The sequence below is a fragment of the Ictidomys tridecemlineatus genome, chromosome X (assembly GCF_052094955.1).
Source record: "Ictidomys tridecemlineatus isolate mIctTri1 chromosome X, mIctTri1.hap1, whole genome shotgun sequence".
Lineage (NCBI taxonomy): Eukaryota > Metazoa > Chordata > Mammalia > Rodentia > Sciuridae > Ictidomys > Ictidomys tridecemlineatus.
In genome coordinates this window covers 28,867,871-28,892,880 of record NC_135493.1, presented here as the reverse complement: position 1 = coordinate 28,892,880, position 25,010 = coordinate 28,867,871, and the positions used below count along the sequence as shown (strand labels likewise).

The window sequence follows — 25,010 nt, the reverse complement described above, 5'->3', positions numbered from 1 at the left end:
CTTGAGGACCCAAAGGAAGAGACTTGCCCAAAGGCCTACAATAAACATGGGGCAGAAATGTTTTATCTTATGTTTTAAGAGGCATTCTATCCCTTCTACTCCCTCTCTCTTCCTTATCTTTGTCCTGTAAGTGACTTGAGAAAAATAGTCTAAGAATTTGAATATAATATTACACTTTTATCACTATTGTCTCTCATTCTCTTTATAAAGACAGAAACTGCCAGATGCAAGGAATCATTTTCTTCATTGTAGCATGCTCTGTAGCTACTTATCTCACTTGATTAGAATAAACCTTCATTTATTACATGGAGGTAGCCTTTGACTGTCAGAATTGAGGCTTTGCACTCATTGGGGAAAAGGTGATTTAGAATTTCTTATGGGTTTCTGACCATTGGTCTACCTTGGACATCCTTTTGTAAATAGCCTCTTATTGTACTCAAGTAGAGAAAATATGTGTAAATTCATTCCTGTCTTAGGTGGACAACTGGATGTTCACATTAGCTCGCTGATTGATGTCCCTTCAGTACCAGCTGTGGAGATGAAGAAAGATTGCCAGTCTCTTGGGAGCATGTTAACTTTAGCATCTGGCACACTGCTGGATATTGTTGCCATATAGCCACCTAATCCTTACAGGTAATTTCTGAGTATGTCAGTATATTTGTAGCAAAATTTTTACCACGGTGCTTAGCAAGTCTGGTCTGTAGTGTGGAAGGTAGCAGAATGAGAAAACTGCTGGAAGCTCCAAATTCATAGTCTGGCTTTGGATCGGTACCTTCCATTTGTTGCTCATTCCATGTTCTAGTGATCAGATCCTATCCATACCTGAATTTCAACTTTTGTTGTCCCCTCCCTCTTTGTATCAGATTACCTGGTTCTTTATTGCTTGCCTCTAGGCCTGGTTTCCTGGTGAGTGAGGCCTCTCAATCACTTAAGCACTCAAGCATTTGGGTTTCTTGAACTTCCAGGCTTGCTTCAATAAAAGCCTCTCTGCTAATATGTTTTATTTTCTGAGATGGTATATAAGTTTTTTTCCCCTGGGTTGCAGTGGTATTGATGGAGGATAATGCATATTTCACTGGTTAAAAAAACAAGATGAGTTTGTATGTTACTCAACTATAGGATGGGCAAGGGACCTTAACTGATTGTTCGCTGTGTGTTACAGCCTCAGATGTACTCAGCACTTATAATGTTTTGGGTATGATCCTTTTGTTAAAACACTCAAGGGGCAATTTCTGAACATTTGGGAATAATAAAGGTCTGTTTCCTTGAGAGCCTGTAGAGACACATTTTAATCACATTCATGTTATATTGATGCAAGACTTTTAAAAAGAATCCTGAGCTTGGATGTGGTGGAAGAGTTCCATTAGGTAAAAACCAATAGCAAGATCCAGATGCATTTATAAAAGCCAAGCTATTTGACTTGCTGGCTGTTTTAACTATACTACTGCTATTTACTTACAAGTCATGAAATGTCATTAATACACAGAAAGTTGATAATAGTGCTGTTAGAAATGATCAAAGAACCCCAACACAAATGACAATAAGAACATTAAAGTTTATGAGCTGGTGTAGGTTGAACACATACTTTTGACATTAAAACTTCTCTCTGTACAAAGAGGGTATTAGGTAAAATTGTTTTGTTCTTTTAAAATGATTCTCTTTAGGCACCACAAGTTTTGCAGCTTGTTTGTTTAGGTGAAGTCCATAGAAATTGAGCACTAATTCCCTGAAGTGCTAGGAGTAAGTGGTTGGTAGTGTAGGAGGAAGACATTAGAGGGTGAAAAAGATGTTTAAGGCTTTATGAACAATTCCCTCTTAGAAGAAAATTTTCATTGCATAAAACATCTTTCTCAATACATAGCACACCATGGTGTATCTACTTCATAGATCAACTGTGTATTTGGTCAATGAGCTGGATGGAACAAATGAAAACACTGAAATTAAATTTTTGTGTCTGACTTTATATTGCATGCAATTCAACTTTGTAGATGACTAATTTTTTTCCAATATGTATGGATGATTTTCAAAGTGAGAAAACTTTGGCCAGGAACAATGCTGCACACCTGTATTCCCAGTGACTTGGGAGACTCAGTGTAGAGGAACACAAATCCCCACTCAGCCTCAGCAATTTATCGAGACTCTGTGTCAAAATAAAAATTAAAAGGGCTAGGGATGTAGCTCAGGGGTAAAGTGCCCTTGGTTTCAATTCCTAGTACCTTTAAAACAAAAAGGAGAAATATTTGGAGGTAAAGGTACAGATAATATGAGGAAGTGATTAAAAAAACCTTGTGGACTACTGTTATTACTTTAAAATTTATACAATATGGTATTTTTAAAAACTGAAATTATATCTATTTTAAGTACATATAGTTGTATCATTTATTCTTTAACTTATTTAATAGCTATTTATTAAATATCTATATGCCAGGCACTGTTATAAGTGCTATGATTATAGCAAAAAACAAACAAACAAACAAAACACAAAACACTTCAATCATTAGGCTTTTATTCTGGTAGGGCCAGAAAAGCAAAACAAATAATTGAAATGTAGAATTAAAAATATTAAAACAAGTGAATTTTAATAGGGCTCTTTAGAGGAGCTGCCTTAGTGAATAGCTAATGATCTATCATTTTCATATCTATTTGCATATCTATTATTGGAAAACAGTGGAATCCTTCTAAAATACCTTACATTTTTGTTGGTGAAGAAGCATAAATATGCTTCTTGAATTTTTCTCTGTCGTGTTTTGTATACCAAACTGTCTTTTTGGTGATCACAAAAAAATTTACATTATTATAGTTTAATGATTTCCTCTTATAGACAAATCTATAGGATTTATATTTATTATTTGATCCATGATAACTTAAGGTGAAATCTTAATTCTTTTTTTTTTTTTTTTTTTGGTACCAGGGATATTGAACCCAGGGCGATTTACTATTGAGGCACATCCTCAGCCCTTTTTAATGTTTTGAGACAGGGTATCACTTAGTTGCTTAGGGCCTCACTAAGTTGCTGAGGCTAGTTTTGAACTCATGATCCTCCTGCCTCAGCCTCTGGAGCTGCTGAGATGAGAGGCATGTACCACCATGTCTGTCCTTGAAATCTTAACTCTTTATCTTGACATTATTTGAAGTGCCAAAGCTTTAAAACATATGAAGTAATTTCTTGAACTTGCTAAATAAATAAGAAATAAAAGCAAAAGTGATTTAGATGAGACTTTGGAAGATGCATGTTTGGCTATGATCAAAAGAGAAAAATTGATTGCTTATGTTGACTTTCAAATGAAGTCCATGTACAAATAAAATATTCAAATGAAGTCCATGTACAAATAAAATATTATGATGTTGTTTATAAAGTCTTTTAATTTATTCCGTAGTTACTACTGACCATGTATTACTTATAAACATTGTACAGGAGGAAGGGAGGGACAGAGAGAGGGACATGGAGACATAGAAGAGATATTTTTTTGAGCGCAAGAGAAGGGAAGGAATGAGAAGGGGAAAAAGAAGAAAGTATGTGTGAATTGAGTCAGTTTTTATTATGGAAGAATGCATATGCATCAGGAAATAATGTAAAATATTAAAATAAGATCACTGTGAAATCAAACTTTAAGAGAAAATTCTGTGTGAGTTCAAAGTAGAGACATGGCATTTCTGCCTGGAAGGACTGGGAAGAGCTTCATTCAAGAGGATGTTTGGATTTTTTTTTTTGATGAAGATATTGAGACTAGGGGCTCATTTACTATAATTTAATGGACACTGTAATGACCACCTGCACAAAAATTTATCCCTCCCTGATATTGCTGTAGAACTCAAATGTCCCACTGTTATTTGATTCTTTGGGAGCTTGTTTTTATAGCACAATTTTGATTCAATGCATGAAAGAACATTAAAAATCATTTGGATCCCATTAATACCTTAGTTGGGATTTTTTTCTTAAATAATCCAGGATAATAAGGTTTCTGAGGGGACAGGATGCAAAATTGGGAGGTTCTACTTGTTAGGGTGTTGGTATTTGGGAAGAGGTCAGGAATTGTTTGGAATTATAGCATAAGAGAATTGTCTTAGCTTGGCAAAGCAGAGGACTGCATTAGTTTTCTGTGTTCTTGGTGCTGAGGAATACTGAAAGAGACAAAGCAAACTTAGTCATGCCTGAACATGTGTTCCTGTTCTAATGTTCCCCATTTCAGTGAATGTCAAGTTCATTCATCCACTTGTACAAACCAGGAACCTGCTGTGAACTATAGGTTGTAATCAGGCATGCCCTTGTCTTTCTATTGATTTCCACCTTTAGCCATGAAAGAGAGGAAACAACAAGTTTGAATCATAGGGAAACAGGTGAAAACAGCTGAAGTTACTTCATAAAAATATTGTACTTGACAACTCAAAGTCAATATTATGTGCCAGGAAATCTCTAGAAGGAAGATGATTCTTTAGGAGGATTTTCCTACAGCTCCTAATTTCTATGATAAACCTCAAAAACATTCATGAACTCTTGAAACCCTTTGATTCTATGACAAAGATTTGGGGTGTCCTGAGGATCGTTTTTAAAATTCTCTCTCAATCGAATCTGGACTACTTTAAGATAAGATGATAATCATTCAGAGTTCATGAACTAAACAATTTTTTTCTTGTTTTGCTGTAAGATACAACTTTCCTTTTTGTGTCTTATTCCATTTTTTAACTTATATTTTTAAAGAAAAAAGTTAATAGAGAATACTTGCACTAAATGAAAATGAATTAGATTTCAATGTCCAGGGTGAGATTAGTTAATTTGCCAAGTCAACATGAGCTAAGAACAACTATATAGCTGGTTATAGTTACCCACATATTAATGATAATACTAAAGACTAACTAATGAAGAGTAACTCTTCAATGAATTGACTGTTAGTAGAAGTCATAACATCTATAAAGTGACTTACTTGATTATATAGGAAAGTAGTTTTAAAATAAAGATGAAATCTATTAATAGAACTTAAAAATAAATAATGGATATAATATAATTTGATTCACATTTAACATAGTCACTGGTTTGGTCTCGGATTTTTATATATTAGTTGATGTTACTGGTTATACCTAGTCCCTGGAAATCTATGATGGGTGGTACCTAGGAGAAAAAATTGTAGGTATTTTAAAACCAAAGCCCAGGCCTTGATTAAATATATACATGTATTATATATATTTTAACAAAAAATATACTTCAGTATGATGTTATAACAGCAGTAACAACAGCACTTGGATAGTGATTACTATGCGCCAGACACTATTTTAAATTCATATATCATTCTATTTGATTGCCACAACAATGTTGATATACACCTATGATTAGTCCTATGAGAGACATCAAGAACATTGAGTACTATCTGAAATTTTACTGACTCTTAACTCTACTTAAACCAGACATCTAGCTCTTTGCAAAGACTGTCTCCCAATCTTTCCCTTCCTTTTTGCCTTACTATTATTTCTCAATCCAGATACAACTTGTGAACATACGCAGCATGTGCTGTCTGCTTCTGCTGGGTACTCCTGCATCTGTGCTGTTGCTTACCTGACACTAGTGTCTTTCTGGGATCTGATGCCACTCTGTTAGACATTGTAGTCTAGTATGTGCTATTGGTGGAGTAAGGGTACTTGATATTCTAACACCTCTTAGCAGATGACATCATTGCTCCATTCTAGCTCAAAGGAAACATTAGTTTCCTGATGGGTGCCACCACATCTCCTTTGGACATTATTGCTATTTCTCTAGAAAGCCCCCAAAGAGAACTGAGAGTAGCACAGTTGAATAGTGTTCTAGGAAGAGAAACCTGTTTCACTTTGTCCTATATTGTTAAAGGAATTCTAGACCAAATCATTTATTGTGTTGGAGCAGTTTGTTGAAATGTTTCCCCTTTTATATGTATAGTGCATTCTCTTCTCAGAATTCAGACATGTTGAACAACTTTAGTTAATACAAAATATTTTTGTAGAAAGATTAGAAAATAAAATCAAGCAAAGTATTTCTAAAAATCACTCATTAATCACTCATAACAAGCTCTATATTGCCAGGGTAAACATATTTTTAGGCCCATTTTGACATTTATACTTTATTTTATGGAAATATATTTCTAAAAGAGCTTAATTTTTATTAATCAACTTTCTTCTTAAGTTGTAATTATTGAATTTTATTATAGTGACCTAAAATGGGATTTTAAACATTGGATATTTCTTTTTTTTTACTTTTAAAACATTTTTATTAGTACATATAGTTAAACATAATATTGAGGTTCATTTTGACCTAATTATATGAGTATGCAATATTATTTACTTCATCTCAGTTCCCAGTTCTTCATCTTTCCCTCCACTCCTCCTTCCCCCGTTCCCCTTCCTTTATTCTATTGGTCTTCCATATATATATATATATATATATATATATACACACACACACACACACACACACACACACACACACACTTGTAATCCCAGTGAAATGGGAGGCTGAGGCATGAGGATCACAAGTTAAAAGGCCAGCCTCAGCAACTTAGAAAAACCCTATCTTAAAATAATAAAAAGGAGCTGGGGATAGGGATATAGTATAGTGGTAAAGTGCACCTGGGATCAAGCCCCAGTACTGAAGGAAAAAAAAGAGGTCACTGTGAAAATGCTAAATGTGTTATAAGAGAAGGAGTACATGATGTGAAATATTTTGAGTTTGAATGAGAAATGGAATTCAGCAAATAATACAGTGCCAGATATATAGTAGTTTTCATGACAGTGAATTTGATAAGTTAATGTTGAACAAAGGGCCAAGATACTTTAATATAAACTTGAACAAAATGGCCCAGAAAGTGGGACAAAAGAGCATCACATACCAAACATAGCTTCTCCTCTGCTCTCAGTTTGTACAGAGTATATAGTGTTCATAGCTTTTGGAATGGTGGATATCTTTAATAGATGAAATTGAGAAAATGTATCTTTTGCTACTCTGTAAAAGATATTCAGACAATGGATTGAATTCCCTAATCCAAATTGTGTTGAATGTTATTCTTGGGTGACCACAAAAGAACTGGTTAACTCTCGGGGGAAGGAAAGATACAGTTTTATAAGTTGGGCTGAAGTTATTGTCAGGTTTCTGTAAGGAAATTCTCCCCTAAGAGTTTAAGCCTATATTATTAAAGTGGGAAAATAAACCTCTTTCTCAGTTGACTTATGGTTGCAACTTCTAACATTCTACTTAGAGAAGAACTACTCTAATTTATAATGCTACACTGGATAATAAAGTTGGACTGCCTGGATTTAGGAGTCAGGATTTCTTACCTCACCTGATGAGCTTATCAACAGGAGACACCTGACAGAGTATAAGATTCTAAAAAGACAAGAAACAAGTGGAGTAATAATTAATGAGGAGGAAAGAAATTGGAATTTTGGAATGGTGAATATCTTTAATAGATGAAATTGAGAAAACATATCTTTTGCTACTCTGTAAAAGATTCAGACAACAGATTGAAATCTCTAATCTGAATCCATCTTAGTCAGGAGTCATGGATCATCCTGAGTAGCACTATATCCAGAAAGGTGAGACATTAGGGAATCTTGAATGAAAGGAGGTATGAAGGCAAAAAAAGGCTAGATGGTTTCTGTATCCTTTTAGCACAGAAGTTGTAGCCCATGAGGTACCAGAGAGGTAGGATTTCCAGAATATTATATTAGTTTTGTTTGTACTTTCCGTTCTCATTGCTTGTCTTTTATATTTTTCTCTGTATAGGCCAGAACATACAAATTTATATGATAAAAATAGGCTGCAAGTGTTTAAAAAAGTGCCAGAAATGCAAATATCAGTTCAAAATTTAATGTTTCTTTTTGGCCATTAACTTTTCATTTTATAAGTGGACAGTTTAGTTATGAAAAGTCCAGTTTTAGATTAATATTGGGGGAAATACAATAAAGGTAAAGTAAAGCATTTTAATAGATGTTCCAATTTAATGCATGCATTTTAAATTTTAGAAACACTGAAAAATATAAGGTTTTTCTTTGAGAGAGAAAAGAAAAAAATCCATGCATTTCATGAAGCGGCATAGTTTTAATTAAAAATGCCAGGCTAATTTGTCTCCCTTCCAGAGCCACCAGTATTTTGCCTTAGGGCTGTTGTGTAGATTTGTCTCCCATTTGTCTGAATATAAATAACTCTCATGTTCACACTTGTCTTTTCTTGCAGTTTGTCAAAATGGTTGGTTATGGTGGTAAATTAATTTTATATCTGGTATGTGCATACATATATATGTATCAACAGAATAGTGTTTAAACTTTCATGTTAGTAAAACAAAATATGGTTGTGTCAGGAGCCTCTAAGACCACTCTCCAATTGGATTATTTGATTGAAGGTCTCCCAGAATTAAGAGAATCTGTTATTATGGTTCATAACAGTGAAGTGATACAGATTTCACTGCATAAAGGGAAAAAATGCATAGCTGGTCATAATTTAGATGAAACAAGCACTGTCTCCAGTTTCCTGTCCCAGCAGCGTTGCATAGACAGCACTTAAATTCTTTCAGCACCCATGTGTAACAACATGTAAAAAGTGTGGCCTAGCAGGGTTTCCTATCTGATACTTGGTGATCAGAATTTCATTGAGGGTCAGTTACATAGGCATGGAGCTCCCATATTAAGGTACTTAGTCTTCAGAAAACCCTTCTACCCCATATCATCAAATTTGTACAGGGTGTCCCAGAGCCCTACATGTTCTCCATAAAAATCATAATATTTGATGGCATATTCTCTCCTATGTGATTAAAGGCCCCAATTATACAAAGATGCTCTTGTCAGGGAGGATATGCCTAGGGCTTAAGTATTTTAAGCTTTCTGTGTCAGAGTTGTTGGTTTTTTTTCTTTTTTAATATCATGAAGAGAAGTTATTGAATTTAATGAAGAATAATTGATATATATTTCTTTTATGACTAGTATTTTTGTGTCCCATCTGTGAAAAACATTTCTACCCATGTTGCTAAATACATTTACCCTTTCCCCCCAAAAAAGTGTTATAGTGTAACTTTTATGCTCCAATCTATTAGCTATCAAAATTAAATTTTGTGTGTGGTGTTTGGTAGAGGACAAGATTCACAGTTTTTTTTTCTTTTTAGCAGACTTTATTTTTTAAAACAATTAAGGTTCACAAAAAGTTGGAGTGGAAAGTACTGCATGTTCCCCAAGAGCCCATGCCCCCACTCATGTTCCACTAGCAACATCTTATACCACAGTGCAATATTTGTTGCAATGAATGGATTTGCATTTACACAAGATTATTACCAAAATGCATAGTTTACATCATGATTTATTCTTGTTATTATACATTCTGTGGGTTTTGGAAAATGTAAAATGGTGTGGATATACTGCTGTAGAATTGTACAGAATAATTTCACTTCTTTAAAAATCTTTTGCATTCTGCCAATTCATACTTCTCCCTTATATCCCAGACAACTGTTGATATTTTCAATGTCTTCATGGGTTTGACTCCCCCCCATCCAGAAATCATGCTACTGGAATCATACATTATGTCACTTTCTCAGATTGTCTTCTTTTATTTAGTGATATGTACTTAGGTTTACACCATGTGTTTTTATAGCTTGATAGCTTGTTTCCTTTTAGTTCTGAATAAAAACTTATTGTCTGGATGTTCCACAATAAATGTATTCATTCAGTTACTGAAGAACATCTTAAGTGGTCTCTAAATTTTGGAAATTATAAAAGAGGTATCTGCAAACATTCATGCTCACTTGTTTTTTTTTTTTTTAAGTGATGGAATCTTGCTCTGCTGCCCAGGCTGACCTTGACCTCTTGGGCTCAAGTCATTCTCCTATCTAATCCTCCCTGTTAGCTGGCTGTACAGATGTGTACTATTGTACCACCAGCTACATGTTTTTATGTGTACATAAATACAATTCCTGGATCTTATGGGAAGAGAATGTTTAGTTTTAAGAGAAACTATCAAATTGTCTTCCAAAGTGGTTCTTCCATCTTGCACTTCCAGTAGATGTGAGAGTTCCATTTGTAAATTATCCTCAAAATTTGATTTTGTTGGCATTTTTGACTATAGCTATCTAATAGGTGTGTAATGGTATATCCTTGTTTGAATTTGCAATTCTATAATGACATGATTTTGAGCATCTTTTCATATTCTTATTTGCCATATGTGTATCTTCTTTAGTCACCTATCTGTTCAGGGTTGTTACCCATTTTAAACCAGGCTGTTTGTATTTTTATTGTCAAGTTTTAAAGAGTTCTTTGTATGTCTTGGATAACAGTCATTTAACAGATGTATCTTTTGCTAATATTTTTTCTTGGTCTGTGATTTGTCTTTTTTTAGAAATATTTTTATAATAGATCAACACACTACCTTTATTTTATTTTTATGTGGTACTGAGCATGAACCCAGTGCCTCACACATGCTAGGCAAGTACTCTACCAACTGAGCTATAACCGTGACCCTGTGATTGTCTTTTTACTCTTTATGTTGTTTTTTAAAGAGAACACTTTCTAATTTTAATTAAGTCCATGTTATCAATTTTTTCAGAGACCAGGCCTTTAAGTTGTATGTAGGAAGTCATGGCCATGTCCAAGGTCACCTAGATTTTTGTTTGTTATTTTCTATGAGTTTCATATTTTTTTACATTTTAAATCTATGGTACATTTTGAGATATTTTGGTAGCTAGTTCTGTGGCTAAGTTCTGTTTTTGTTTGTTTGTTTGTTCTTGGGATTGAACCCAGATACAGGGTCTCACTAAATTACTAAGGGCCTTGAGAAGTGATTGGGGCTTTCCTTGTACTTGAGATTCTCCTGCCTCAGCTCCCAAGCCTCTGGGATTATAGGCATGTGCCTCCACCACTGGTTAAGTTCATATTTTAAAACTGAATATTCAGTCATTCTAGTACCAGTTGTTGAAGAGTTTAAAAATATGATTATTGGATTCAGGATTAAAAATGGTGGATTAGAGGAAACTACCATATCATAGCCGCTCCCTGAGACTGAATCAACACAATAGTTCTGTGGTGGCACATTGAGAAAGAATGGCTTTGGGTGAAGGTTGTTAAGCAACTCAGAGAGCTAGCAACCAATTAAAAACTAGTAATACTGCTTTTTGGAATAAAAAGATTTAATAAATATAGTAGACTATAGCAGCACCAGATGCATGGGGGATTCCTTGAAGGAACAAAAATCAATTCTCCCAGTGATGTTAAGAAAAACAGGTGCCTGCTCTCTGCCAGATTCACAGTTTGAGCTGAAAATTAGCTCAGATATGGCAAAGTGAGATGATGCAGGAAAAAGGCCCAGCACTTTCTAGTGGTTTTAGTGAGGTTAAAGGACAGCAGTATAAGAAGATTTTGGACTTCTGAGTGGGACACTAAAAACTCCTGCAGTTTTGATTTGTTTTTCATTTTTGCTCTTTTTATTTATTTATTTATTTTTGGTCTTGTTCTTGGTATAGTTTCTTTTTGAGTACCTAAGACTCTACATCTACGTAGACTTTATTTTTCACTGGATATGTGGGTTCCCAAGTCCTGAGTCAATCTGAGCACAGGAGTAAATGTAGGGCATGACTGGAGCCGCAGCTGCTGGTTTCTAAGTCTGTAGAGGGAAGAAGAGTAGAGGGCATTTCATTTGAGATCCGTCGTCTGAACTCTGAGATAAGGACCCTAGCTGTCAGGAGGAGGAACTGCAACATCCTACTATGGGCCGCATGACACCTCACCAGTGCTAAGAAGGTTCTGGAAGATAGGCTGACATGTCTCACACATTTCATCCCACCACACAGACTGAGGCTCTTAGAACAAGGCATGCAGTGCACTCTAGGTTGATCTGGAGGAAAATTTGGTGAGACGGCTGGCCACCATCTCTGCTAGAATTATACTTCTAGCCCTGCTCACAACCACAAAGTAATTTTGAGGATTGATTCTATTCTGAAACAGACAATGCTCCTGCAGTAGTTTTTTCCTCAGAAGGACTGGTCAGAGTTCAATATAAAGATGTTTAACTACTTAAAAATAAGGAATTTAACTACTTTTGGTCATAGCTGAGAATAAACAAACAGCATGTTATTTGTGTCATACAAACATCCTTATAGCTGGGATATTCTAAAATCAAAACCTCAAAAAGAAATGTCTCCAATTAATAGATCCTAAAGAAGAAAACACAAAGTATTTTTATGAATGTTCTTTTATTAGCTGCTCAGTGTCAAATGATTTCTAGTGTCTTCCTACATATTCTATTTTTGAGAGTTCTATTTAATTTCACATATTTTGTCATTTAATTGGACCCTCTCTTGCTACCTTTTTTCTTCTCATCTCCATTCCTTTTTTTCCTTCTTGATCATTCTTTCTCTCCTTATTTTGTCTTATGCCTCCCTTTCCCCCCTCACCCCTTTTTCTTTACTTTCTATTTTTATCCCTTTTTCTAATATAATTTAGTATGGTATTGTTAATGCTTACTTTTCATCCTGTTCTATGTTATTTCTTACTCACTTTTCTCTTTGGTTAATAGCACCATAGAGGTCGATACTATTAGACCTTTAAGGATGAACTAACATCAATGTTCCTGAAATTCATTTTGTGAAGCAAGTATCATCACCCTGATTTCAAAACCAGATAAGCACACAGCAAAAACAGAAAGCCACTGACCAATATCATTGATTTGCTGTAAAAAAAAATCCATAATAAAATATTAGCAAATGTTAATCAATAACACATTAAGAACATCCTACATTGGGATCAAGTTGGTTGCATTGGAAGGATGTAAGGATGGTTTAACATACGCAAATCAGTGTAATTCACCACTTAAATAGAATCAAGGACAAAAATCACATGAGCATCTCCATGGATACAGAGAAAAAGCCTTCAAGAAAATTCACTACCCATTCATGGTTAAAACACAGAAGAAACTAGGGATAGAAGGAACTTGCCTGAACATCATAAAGGCTATATATGACCAACCCAAAGCTAACATCATATTGAATGGGGATAATATGAAATATTTTACTAAAATCTGTAACTAAACAAGGCTTCCAACTCTTGCCACTCCCATTTATTTAGTATATGAAATTTTAGCCAAGTAATTAGGCAAGTGAACAAAATAGAAGAGACCTAAATAGGAAAAGAGGAAGTCAAATTACACTGTTTGCTGATGATAAGAACCTATACTTAGACATTTTAAAAATCTCTACCTGAAGACTGCTGGAGCTGATGGACAAATTTAGCAAAGAAACTGATATAAAATCAACATAAAAAATGAGTAGCTTTTCAATATACCAGTAATGAATCACTGAAAAAAATCAAAAGTCCTATACATAGTAAATTTAAAAAAGGAAAAAAGCCTAGGTGTAAGTTATGTGAAAGACATGTACAATAAAATGTTCTGAAAAAAGAAATAGGACACATAACAGTACTATTTGTCACCATCTACAAAAACCAATTGAAAATGGATGAAAGATCTAGGAATCAGATCAGAAACTTCTAGAAGAAAACATAGGGTCAATAGTCCAATATATACATACAGGCTATTATTTCCTTGTTAGGACTCCTAAACCTCAGGAAATAATAGAGTTAATAAATGGGACGGTATCAAATTAAAAATCATTTGCACAACAAAAAAATAAACATAAAAAGAGAACCTACAGAATTGGAGAATTTCTTTTATGTTTGAATGGAATCAAAGGTCATATGTCTAGAGAGAAAAATAAATGGATGGAAAGGTAGTCTCATGTAATTGAACGGAGAACAGTGAAGTATGGGAAGGAATTGGAGGAGGAAGGAAATGAGGGATGGGAGAGTTCCTGGAGAATGAAATTGATCAAATTTTGTTATCTACATGTATGAAAAAGTCACAGTGAATCACTCTCTTATGTATTTATGATGTACCAATAAGAAATTCAAATTAAAAATATGATTATCTCACAATTCCTATGGCATGTGTTGAGAAGCAGTTTCCCAGTTAATATTATTTTGGTAGCTCTTTGAAAATGAAGTAACTATACCTATGTTGATCTATTTCTGCAATCTGTACCCAATGATATATTTAGTATTGTACCAATAATTGTGTCTTAAATACAGAATGTTTAAATAGAATCAGTTACTAAGTCTGGTAAGTCCTCTGACTTATAAATTGTTCTGATTGGGGCGGGGGGGGGGACTCACGTTTTGAAATATTCCAATTTAAGAACATGATAAATCTCTCAATCTCCTTAAGTAATCTTTAATTTCTCTTATTAAAGTTTTATAATTATTTAATAGTGATCTTACAGTCTTTTATTATGTCTTTTATTAGACATTAGGTTTTTATGGTATTTAAATAACTTTAAAATTTTCTGTTTCCTAGGATAAAATATAATTGAGGTTTTAAATTAAACTTGTATACTGAGACCTTGTTAATAATAATGTATAAGGGTTTTGTGGATTTCTTAGAGTACGCACACACACACACAAAATCATGTCATCAATAGAAAAAAATGGTCTAGTTTCATTCTTCCCTGTTTTCCCAGCACCATTTATTATTAAGACCATTTTTTCTCTGATACATATTTTTGGCCCCTTTGTCAAGGATCAGATGATTGTAACCCTGTGGATTTGTCTCTTTGTCTCCTTTTCCAATGGTCTTTATATCTGTTTTGATGCCAGTATCATGCTGGTTTTGTTACTATAGCTGTGTGGTATAATTTCACCTGCATCACTCTTATTGCTCAGTATTGCTTTGGCCATTTTGGGCCTTTTATTATTCCATACGAATTTTATGACCATTTTTTTTCTTGTTCTGTGAATAGGAACAATTTTTTTTTTAAATTCCAGACAGAAGATTGTTTAGACTGTGAGCCACAGAGACTTTGCCACAGTTCCTCATCTCTTCCATTTGTAACATAGAAGTAGCCATAGCTATTATGCCAGCAACTAGATGTCTCTATTCCAGTAAACTATGAAAGTAGGTGACTGGCCTTTGGGCTGGAGCTTATAAATATTTGCTTGTTTCATTGATTTTAACCTTTTTTCTACTACATATTTAAGATTATATTTTTAATAAAACCTCAATTTGAGCATTGTTGATTTTGCTTATTATTTGTTTCACAATATTTAAAAAATTTCATTGTGATTTCCTCTTCACTCATGGCTAGTTTGAACCGTAGGTTAGTTTCAAAGTATGTGAGGGATTTTATAGTTTTATTTCATTATAATTTTATAGGTAATTCCTCTGTGGGAAGATAACATATAGTTTTGTTAGGTTTGCATCTCTGTGACCCAAATATCTATGTTTTGAGAGGCTCATGATTTCAGAGTCCTCAATCCATAGACAGCTCACTCCATTGTTTTGGAATCAAGATAAGGTAGTATATTATGCAGGAAGGGCTTGGTGCTTGTCGGAGGAAACATGCTGTCCTCATAATAGTAAGGAAATAGAGGAAAGAGAAGGGGATCTAGGCAATACCAAGTCTTTCAAGGCAGGTCCCCTGTAATGCCCCCTCATCGAGCCATGCTCCACTTGTCTACTGTTACTATTCAGTCAATCCATTCAAACTGGAATCAAGTGATTAGGTTACAGGTTTCATAATACCACTGTTCACCTCTTAACATTTCTGCCTTAATAGAAGCTTTTGGGGGACACCTCATATCTAACAAGTAAGAACTGCATAATTTCAGGCTTAGTGGTCAATTGTAGAGTAATTTCTTTGTATTTTTAAATTATTGGCTCTTCTGTTTGGGGGACTGTTCTTTATGTGCGGATTACATCTAATTCATTAATTATTTTTTCAAACATCTATATTTTTGTTTCCCTTTTCTATCAATAGCTGGGATAATTGTGTTAAAATATCCCATGATAATTATGGATTTAGTTTACATTATTATACTATCAAAATGTCCCATAGCTTTCAAAGGTATTCCATTAGGTTCATATAAATTTTTAAAAATCTTCATGATGCATTGACCCCTTCATTATTATAAATTGTCACTTTCTGTCTCTAGCAATGCTTTTCTTTGTAAAATTTAATGTTATTATTGCTACATCAACTTTCTGACTTCTTGTATATGACATGTTTTTATAAGAAGCATATATGTTTGTGTGTATGGTTATATTTTATTTTGACTTACAATTGTTTAATTTGAATATCTTATTATTACCATGATCAATTATTAGTAAAGTATTTGTGTTTCTAATGCTATGTACTTTATATGTATGCCATCCAATCTATATTCTTTTTGTTATCTTTCTTTTCTTCTTTTGGAAGATAATATAGTCTTTTATTACGACTTTAATGAATACTCTAAATATTGCAGCATGAATACTTAGCTTATTTCAGTATTCAAACATGGTGACTCTGTTTTAAACCCCTTCAAACTTATATGCTATTTTAATCAGTTATTTTAATCTATCTATATGTTAAACTCCACAAGACATTATTATTAGTGTTGTTTAAAATCAGTGTTCATCTGAACTTACCCATATAATTATGCTTTCCATTTTCTTTTCTTTCTTTCAGCATTTCCTTGTTTGCATCTGGGATTATTTTCCTTTTTCTCAAACAACATCCATCTATTGTTTCTCTCAATGTGAGTTTGGGTGGTGAAAATTTCTCTCAATTTTGGTTTTTGTATAAAAATATTTTCCCCTACTTTCATTAATTTAGAATCTTATTTTGCCTGATATTGGGTTCTGGGTTAACCTTTATTTTCTTTCAGCATTTCAAGGTTTTCATTTAATTTTTTTCCTAATTCCATGTGTCTGTTGAAGTACACAGTGAGAATAATTGATTATTTGAATATAATATATCTTTGATTTCTTCTATTTTATGAGATAAAATTCACCATTTATACTATTTAATATTATAAAATTCTGTGGCTTATAGTATTCTGTTTTAAGATTTTTCATCAGTTTTTTAATGGCATGCCCATATTTGATTTTGTTAGTATATTTCTTGTTTGCCCAGGTTTGCTCCAAACTTGGCCTCAAGTGATCCTCTTGCCTCAGCCTCCCAAGTTGCTTATAAGTACAGGCCTATACCATCATGCTTGAATATAGGGACTTTTAAAACATCTTTGATTTCTCTCTTCAATTTTAATAAATTTTCAGTCATTATATTCTCAAGTATTGCTTGTTTTGTGCTCTTTTTCTCTCTTCCCCTTTGAGACATATTGTTTCCCCTAAACCTTTTGTCTGTCCATACTTCTACCATTTAAATTTAGTGCTGGATATTGTACATAAAATTGTAGAAGGAAGCTGGGCATGGTGATGCTCATCTATATTCCCAGAGGCTTAGGAGTCTGAGGTAGGAGGATTGCAAGGTCAAAGCTACCATCCACAATTTAGAGAGACCCGGTCTCAAAATAAATAGTAAAAATGGCTGGGAATATGGGTCAGTGGCTAAGTGGCCCCTGAGTTCAATCCCTGGTACCCACCCCCCAGAAAAAGAAACGATTGAGGATAATAAAAGAATAGATTGCCCCCTCATTTTTTCAACTGGCAGGCATAGGCTATGTAAACTCATAGTCTTGGATCATATTAATACTCTTTAATTGGTCACTAGGTCTTTTCCTTAAGAGGCCTGATCTATTTCCAGACCATCCTTATTAGTAGGGCATAAACCTGTGTGGGCTCATCCTATCCCCCTGATAGACTTTGAACTTTAGTGATTTTTTTTCTCTTCTCAGAATTTGAAGATCATTAAATTTCTCAGCCTTCCAGTTGCCTATTCCTGATCTAAAAGTATATCTCCCATGTCTTGGTTTCCTTTTCCTTTTTTTTTTTATCTTGACTCCACAATTTTTTGCAACCTTGTTAGTTATCTAGTCAGAGAAACTTTTAACATTAATAAACAGATTTTCTAGTTACTTCATGGGTAAAGTTGGTCCTTATTACTCCTCATGTCCTAGTTCACCTTTGAACAAAATAGAAATGCTTTAAAAATATACTTATTTGTCGAAGAAAACATTTTGTAATTTTTCATGAGATTTCCCGGATTCTTTTTGTGGAGACTTTAGTTATCCTTGAAATCCATTAATTTTAGGGCCTCTAATGAAAGGAGTACATAAGAATTAAAATCTCAGTCCTTGTGATCAAGAAAATGATATTTAACATGGATGAAGCAATTGGTGACTTTTAGAATACTGCATTTGTGCAAGGCTTTAATTGGGTAGCACAAGCTACAAATATAATTTCAAAATTCATATGGACAATAAGGTTGGAGCTAGGACTTGAAAGATATATAGCCATAGGTTGGGGAAAGGGTATTTTAGGCCTGGAACAATGTAAGGTGAGGCCTTGTTATCATTGGACTAATTTATTTAATTCACACCTTGATAACTGACTAGTTTATCCCTTAGTCCCTCTTTCCCTTGGTTTGCTGTTAATATCAATCAGTAATACTGTGATATGTGTGTTAATTTGACTGCCTCTGATTTTTTTTTAGCAGACTGAGGAGTGCAGTTAATATCTAAGTTATTGTATAAAATCTGCATAGTCCCCCAGCTGTGTGGAGAACTTCAGCTAATTTAGATACTTTTGTCTCATGCTCAGATGGAGAAATCTCCTATACACACTCCCCTTCCTTGGTAATAGATTCAAACACTTGTGAATATAAGCCTAAGGAATAAGCCACAGTGGACAAGATGGAGAAGAAACGACATTATACCATTCCTTTTCAGGATGCTGATTTCATTTGGGTGAAGTGACTGCATTTTAAAGCTTAATATTTTCACTATGAATCTGCTTGAGATGAATGAGGTATCTTTTGTAGCTCCCAAGGGCATGAAGTCTCTATTTTTTAGGTACTCACTAGGTTTAAATTTTCGGAAGGGAGTGGGAAGACTTGTAAAGATAGTATATTGAGTATAAATTTGACTTCATAAACTTATTTGTATAAGAAATGTTTTTTATGTTTACTTCATATCAAATTTAATACACCTTGAGCCCCCAATTTATTTTAGTTTAAAATTCAGCCTCAATTATTATTGATACTTTCTCCTATACTCCTACCTCTTGTATTGTGCAATGTTTCTGGGGCTATATAGTACACAATAGGACATACAAGGAGGACTCTGCTGTTTGGTTCATATTGATTATCACTGACATACTCCTTTTTCAAGCTTTTCACACAATTCCTGGGAGTTAAGTTCCACTGTGGTTTCCAAGGCTTTGTGCTAAGCCTTAAAGCTTTTGTATCCAGGATTTAGTCTTTCTGGATACTATCTATACATTTTCCTATAAGATTCTTCCACCATGGTAGGGTCGTATAAGGTAGAGAGTATCCACATGTTTTCCTCCTTAATCTTATAATTTTTTCTCTTTCAAAGAAGCAAGGAGGAAAGTAGTGGCAAGTACTATGAAGTTAACTTGAAACTAGGCTAACAGTAGTCATCTTTTTCTTCCACTGGTTGAAAGGGTGTTGCACAGACTAATAGCTATGAGATACACTAGAGCAGAGATTGAACTTCCCAATCATATGTGAGTTTACTGATCACCTATTTGGTGTCAGCCCTTAAGCAATGAATAAGACCTAGTCTGTACCCTCAGAGAGATCTTATTCAAGCTAAGGGTAAAGAATACAGCACAAAAAGGGGCCCTTTATTAGTACTGACCTTAACTTCTCAGAACATCTTAAACATTAGGTCTCAGATTGTCAAATTTAGTTTCATAGGTAGTTATGAATCAGTCAGTCTTTGGGGGTGCTCGGCCTATAACTGTGGGAATAGATGAATGTGCTATTTTTATACCAGGTGTTCCTTGGCTGTGGCCTCAAAGGATAGAAAAGTGGCTCAGGCACTTTCCTGAAATCTCTGACTTTACAAGACTTCCTGCTGCAGATAAGGATACTGACTTCTCTTATCTACTTGTCCCTAGGTGCTTCTCTTTGGCGAGATACTGACTTTACCTGCAGAGCTGGATTGCTTTTATCCCTGAACCAGATGCTGCAGACACATAAGATTAGTGCCAGGAGAGGAGAAAGGGTAATTGTTTCTGGGGAAGAGAATTGTGTAGGTGGTAGTTCTCTAAGAAACTGGGGGCTGGGATGGTATTTAGTCAAATATGGCTGCCACCGAGCAATGAAAGAGCCTTTTGGCATCTTTTTCAAAGGGCTTAATACTGACATGCTTTGTACTCTGGCAGTTATTCTTGGAGAAAGTGTTTAAAATGTTTTAGTCTGTAAAAAAAAATCCTTACCTGTTTTAGTTGTATATCACGTTTTCATTGAGGTCTATGGAATAGTAATGATACTAGGGTTTTATTAATTCAGTGATGCTGCATTGTAAATCAGAAGGTTTATGTCCTTGGCCTATACTGTTTTAATTTTCTAAGCATCTGAGCAAACTGCAACTATTACTTGATAAGTATCTGAATGCTCTTCTTGTCAGATATATATTTATCTTCAAAATCTTAGTCCTAGAGAGAGGCTTTTATGTGTAATTTTGACTTTATATTTTGTAAACCTCTATTGATTTTTTTCCTCTTTGCAGAACTGGGATTCCTTTTCAGAGTTTTATCCCCTTTAACAAATGTGAGGAAATTTAAGTGGAATTTCCAGAGAGAGCCCTTAAAATTGCCCTAATGACTTAGGTACATCAAGGTTATAGACTTCCCTTTTCATTTGGTCAGAAGGGAATTAATCATTAGGAAAAATCATGGCAAAACACATTCACCTAGCAAGATGCTGGCTTCTTAAATATCTGTGCTTCTAGCACTTAGGATCTATGTAAGAATAGGAAGGGCAACATGCCTAACTGTGGAGGTACAGAAGAACTTACTGTATCCCTGATTGTTCCTACTGCATGTCCCTCTTAGCTTTTTTGGGGGGAAACAACCATTTTCTATATGCTTACAATGTCTGGTCTTAGGAAGGAATAAAATTACATTCTTAGCAGAGTCTGAGTAACTTACCACCGTACAATCCCAAGGCAATTGCAATTGTAAAGTTGACAATGCCCCAAAGAAAGCATTTCATAGGAGACTTTAAAGCAGTTTTCCTGTTAAAAGAATTTCTTACTGGCCAGTAATATCTTTTTGTAAAACCCGCAACAACTAAAATGGCCATTTGGTGTCTCCCAAAACTTTTTTCTATATTTACTCATGACTGGTATCCTTGATGATTGATCTCAAACTGTAGCTTATTGAGTTTCTGACACTGTGTATATGGGGGACAAAGTAGGGTGGGGAGGATGGAGATGTAAATAGGATGAGCAGTGATAACAAGAGGAAGTACATTTAGCATCACATGTATAACTACTGTGGGATAAATGATTAAATAAGGTAAATGTATAGTATTTATTAAATAATTTTGGAGTCAGGTCAATTGGAACTTATATATATCTTTCTAGTATTATCTCAACGGTGTGTTCTTGGATGAACCTTTTACTCTCTAGTCTTGAATTTCTCAAATGTAAAAGAAATTCATATTTACCTACTGTTCTAGGATGTCACAAGAATAAATGAAATAATAGACACAAAAGCAGTTTGCAAGCCATGTAGCTAACAATACTATATAAAACTGAAATTGTGTAACTTGAGAATATTAGATATTCAACTGATGTCTTTACCACTGAATTTTTGCCCAAATGGCCTTGTCTTTTACTTCCTTGGCTGGGAAAGGGAACACCAATGTAAAACTGGTGACATAGCCTGATTAGATAGTTTAGTGCCATTGGGCAGTCATATGAGTCTCCACATTCAGAAAGGCCTTGAATTTGGCTTAATTCTCTGCTCTCACTATCTTGAAATTCTTAATTTTTGAACAAGGACATCTTACATTTTCATTTTACACACAGTCCTCAAAATTATATAGCTGATCCTCTGTTCTTTCAGGGAGTCACTGGAAACAGAAGTTCCTTCTGACTCCAGGAGGAGGGGCATGTGGAAGTTAACTGAGAATCTGACTGGGAAGCCTGCCAGAGTAGTTCATTGGCAGAGTTGAAGTGACTACATGAAGGTCATGAGGTGGTTATCTGGGATTGAAGTCCAAATGTGAGTTACTGGCAAACATCTGGCTGTCCTTTGTGTTAACAAATGCTATGATAGAGCCTAATTAACAGTAAAGATCATCAGGCCCTGACCATACTAAGGAAAAATGATTCAGTTCATCAATGTCTGACTTCATCAGCAAGTCCCAGCAGAGTAAGCAGTGACCAGGCAGGCAAGGTACATTGTGAAGGAGACCCAAAGAATCAGGGAGTTGGAGAACAGTATAGTAATTTGCAGGATTGTGAGCCTCCTCCATATTTTCTTGTATCGCAGGTTATGTATTGGTTACACTGAAAAAAAGTTAGAACTCAATAAAGTGAATTCATAAGCATCTATATTCTTCCCATTTCCCTCACTGCCTACTGAAACCTACTTACTAGTTTGTTTATTTTTTTTTCCTTGACACTGGAGGAAATTTTGGCAGATCCTAAAGCTCTTGGATAATTAAAAGACTTCTGGTCACATTTTGCCATAAGTTTTGCCTCATTTCCATAATAAAATGCCAAGTCCATTGTAATAATCAATATTCTGAACTTCACTTGAAGTTGAAGCTTTTTCCCTTCTTTGAGAATGATCCATTTCAGAATTAGAGAGCTGGGGTAAATAAGGGGGCATATTTTTATATTCTTTTGAAATTCTCCTGTGCATCTCCTTGAATTCTTAATCCAGTTTGATTACCATTATTTGTGAAATTTTGGGGTCATTATGTGTATAGGAGGGTGAGAAGTAAGGAACAAAAAAACTTAATTGAATGGTACTATTGTGGTATGATTTTGATGTCCTGTTTGGTATGTATGTAAACCTGACTCTTAAGTGCTCTTAATAGGTTATTTGATGATTTATTTATTTATTATTTGTTGATTTAATTTCTCTTTTTATTTGATCTTTTTCAATATACATGACAGTAGAGTGTATTTTGACATATGATGATTTCTTTTTTGTGTGGGGGGCAGGGGGTACTGGGGATTGAACTCAGGGGCACTTAACCACTGAGCAATATCCCCAGCTCTATTTTGTATTTTCTTTAGAGACAGGGTCTCACTGAGTTGCATAGCACCTCATTTTTTTGTTGAGACTGGCTTTAAACTCCTGATCCTCCTGTCTCAGCCTCCTGGGCCACTAGGATTACAAGCATGTGCCACTGTGCTTGGCTTATATGATGGTTTCTTATTCAAAGTTTCTTAATGAAGTTAAGTGTCCATTCATTATCATCATTAATGAACTACTTCCCACTTCACCAACTCTGGATTTGAGTAGTATGTATCCAGCTTCCTTTTTTTTTTGATTGCCCCAGGTGGGAAACCCTCTTGGGACAGAGTATTGAAGGAAACTCACTTTTGCTCTGTGGTAGGGTGAATAATAGTTTCCAAATATGTTAATATATCTGGAGTCTCTTGATATGTTATCTTACATGGTAAGTGGGATTAAGGAAATATAATTAAGAATTTTAAGGTGAGAAGATTATCCTGAATTATCTGGCAGGGATTGATATAATAAGAATGTCCTTATCAGAGGAAAGAGAAGGCAGAGTGACAATGGAAATAAAGATTGAAAGTGATATGACCCAACACAAGGGATGTTGGCAGTTGCTAAAAGGAGAAAAAGATGAATAGATTCTTCCATGAAGCCCAGAGAATGAACCAGCCCCACCAAAACCTTGCCTGATGTTAGGTGTGTGAGCTTCATTTTGGACTTCTTAGATCCAGAACTGTGAGATAAATTTTTGCCATTTTTAAATCACTAGATTTGTGGCAGTTTGTTATAAGAACAATAAGAAACTAACACATGGTGTGAAGGAGATTTTAATGCATCATTTATGTGGACAAATTCCAAGACAGTTGGCTACTGTAAGTGCACTTTCTTCACTATATTGTCAAAGTAGCTTCCCAGCCACAACACTCGCCCCATTGATTTCCAAGTTAGACACTAATCTCCTGTGTTCCCCAAATGACAGGGGACAAAAAGTAAACTTTTTGAGTTTCTATCACTTCACTTGGTGTAAGCAGAAAATATCAACTCCCTTTTCCTGTAGAGAAAAGGACAAGTGACATTTCTATATGGGATTGTTTCTTTCCAGTTTCCATCACCACTTCAAACTCACCTCATTTATACCAGATTTACAAACTAAAGTTTGCAGTAAAGGTTAAACAAAACAGAATGTGGACACTTCATTCACAATTCTTTTTTAAAAATATCTTTATTTTGTTTATTTATCTTTTATATGGTGCTGAGGATTGAACCCAGTGCCTCACATGTGCTAGGCAAGCGCTCTGCCACTGAGGGACAACCTCAGCCCCTCTTTCACAGTGCTTATATTGGTAGTTCAGGAGATTCACTGTAGACTTCAGGCATATTTGCCAACCATTTTTTATCCATAGCCTTTCAAGCTGTCTGATTAAATAAACTGAAAGAGTCCAGTTTAATATCTTCTTACACTTATGAAAGTCCTCTCATAAAGCCCATGTTCTGTCTCAGGAGTGGTCAGGGATATGGAGAAACCATTTAAAAGACTGAATTTATCTAAAGAGAGTGAGTTACTTAAAGAATTTAAATTATTAGATTGGGCTGAAATGAACAAATTTAGCTAGATATATATTTTTTGTCTTCTACCAAGTGGGTGAGAACATATGAGGACTATTAGATTCATTATAGGATAAATGTGTAAGCTATATTTTGTCCCTACTTCTCAGTACAGTGTGAGAATTTTTTTTCCTGGTATGTATCTGGTATTTGAGTAATTGGCAATAGTGGCCATGCTTTGTACATGTTGGTACTATCTTAGAGACTACCTCAATGATTGTTATGGAAATTAGTTACATTTAATTAACAACTTTTACTGAATTATAAAAGTAGAGAATTATTAAGGTAGTATCTGATCTCTGGGGGGAAGGAAGATGAAAACCCATCTGTGTGACTCCAATATTCCTGGTTCACATGTGGTAGTTATAGGATAAAGCATTTCCAACAACGAGGTTAATGAAGTCAATTCTTTATCCAGAGAGCCCTAGCTGGAGGACCCTAGGTTGTAATTTTTATGCACTACCATAAAGAG

The 25,010-nt window shown here is 34.7% G+C and overlaps 1 long non-coding RNA gene across 1 annotated transcript in view; it reads left to right on the top strand.

Annotated features, from left to right (window-relative positions):
• The window catches only part of LOC144371694 (uncharacterized), a 638,576-nt gene that overhangs the window by 405,382 nt on the left and 208,184 nt on the right, over positions 1-25,010 (top strand). The window lies entirely within an intron of this gene.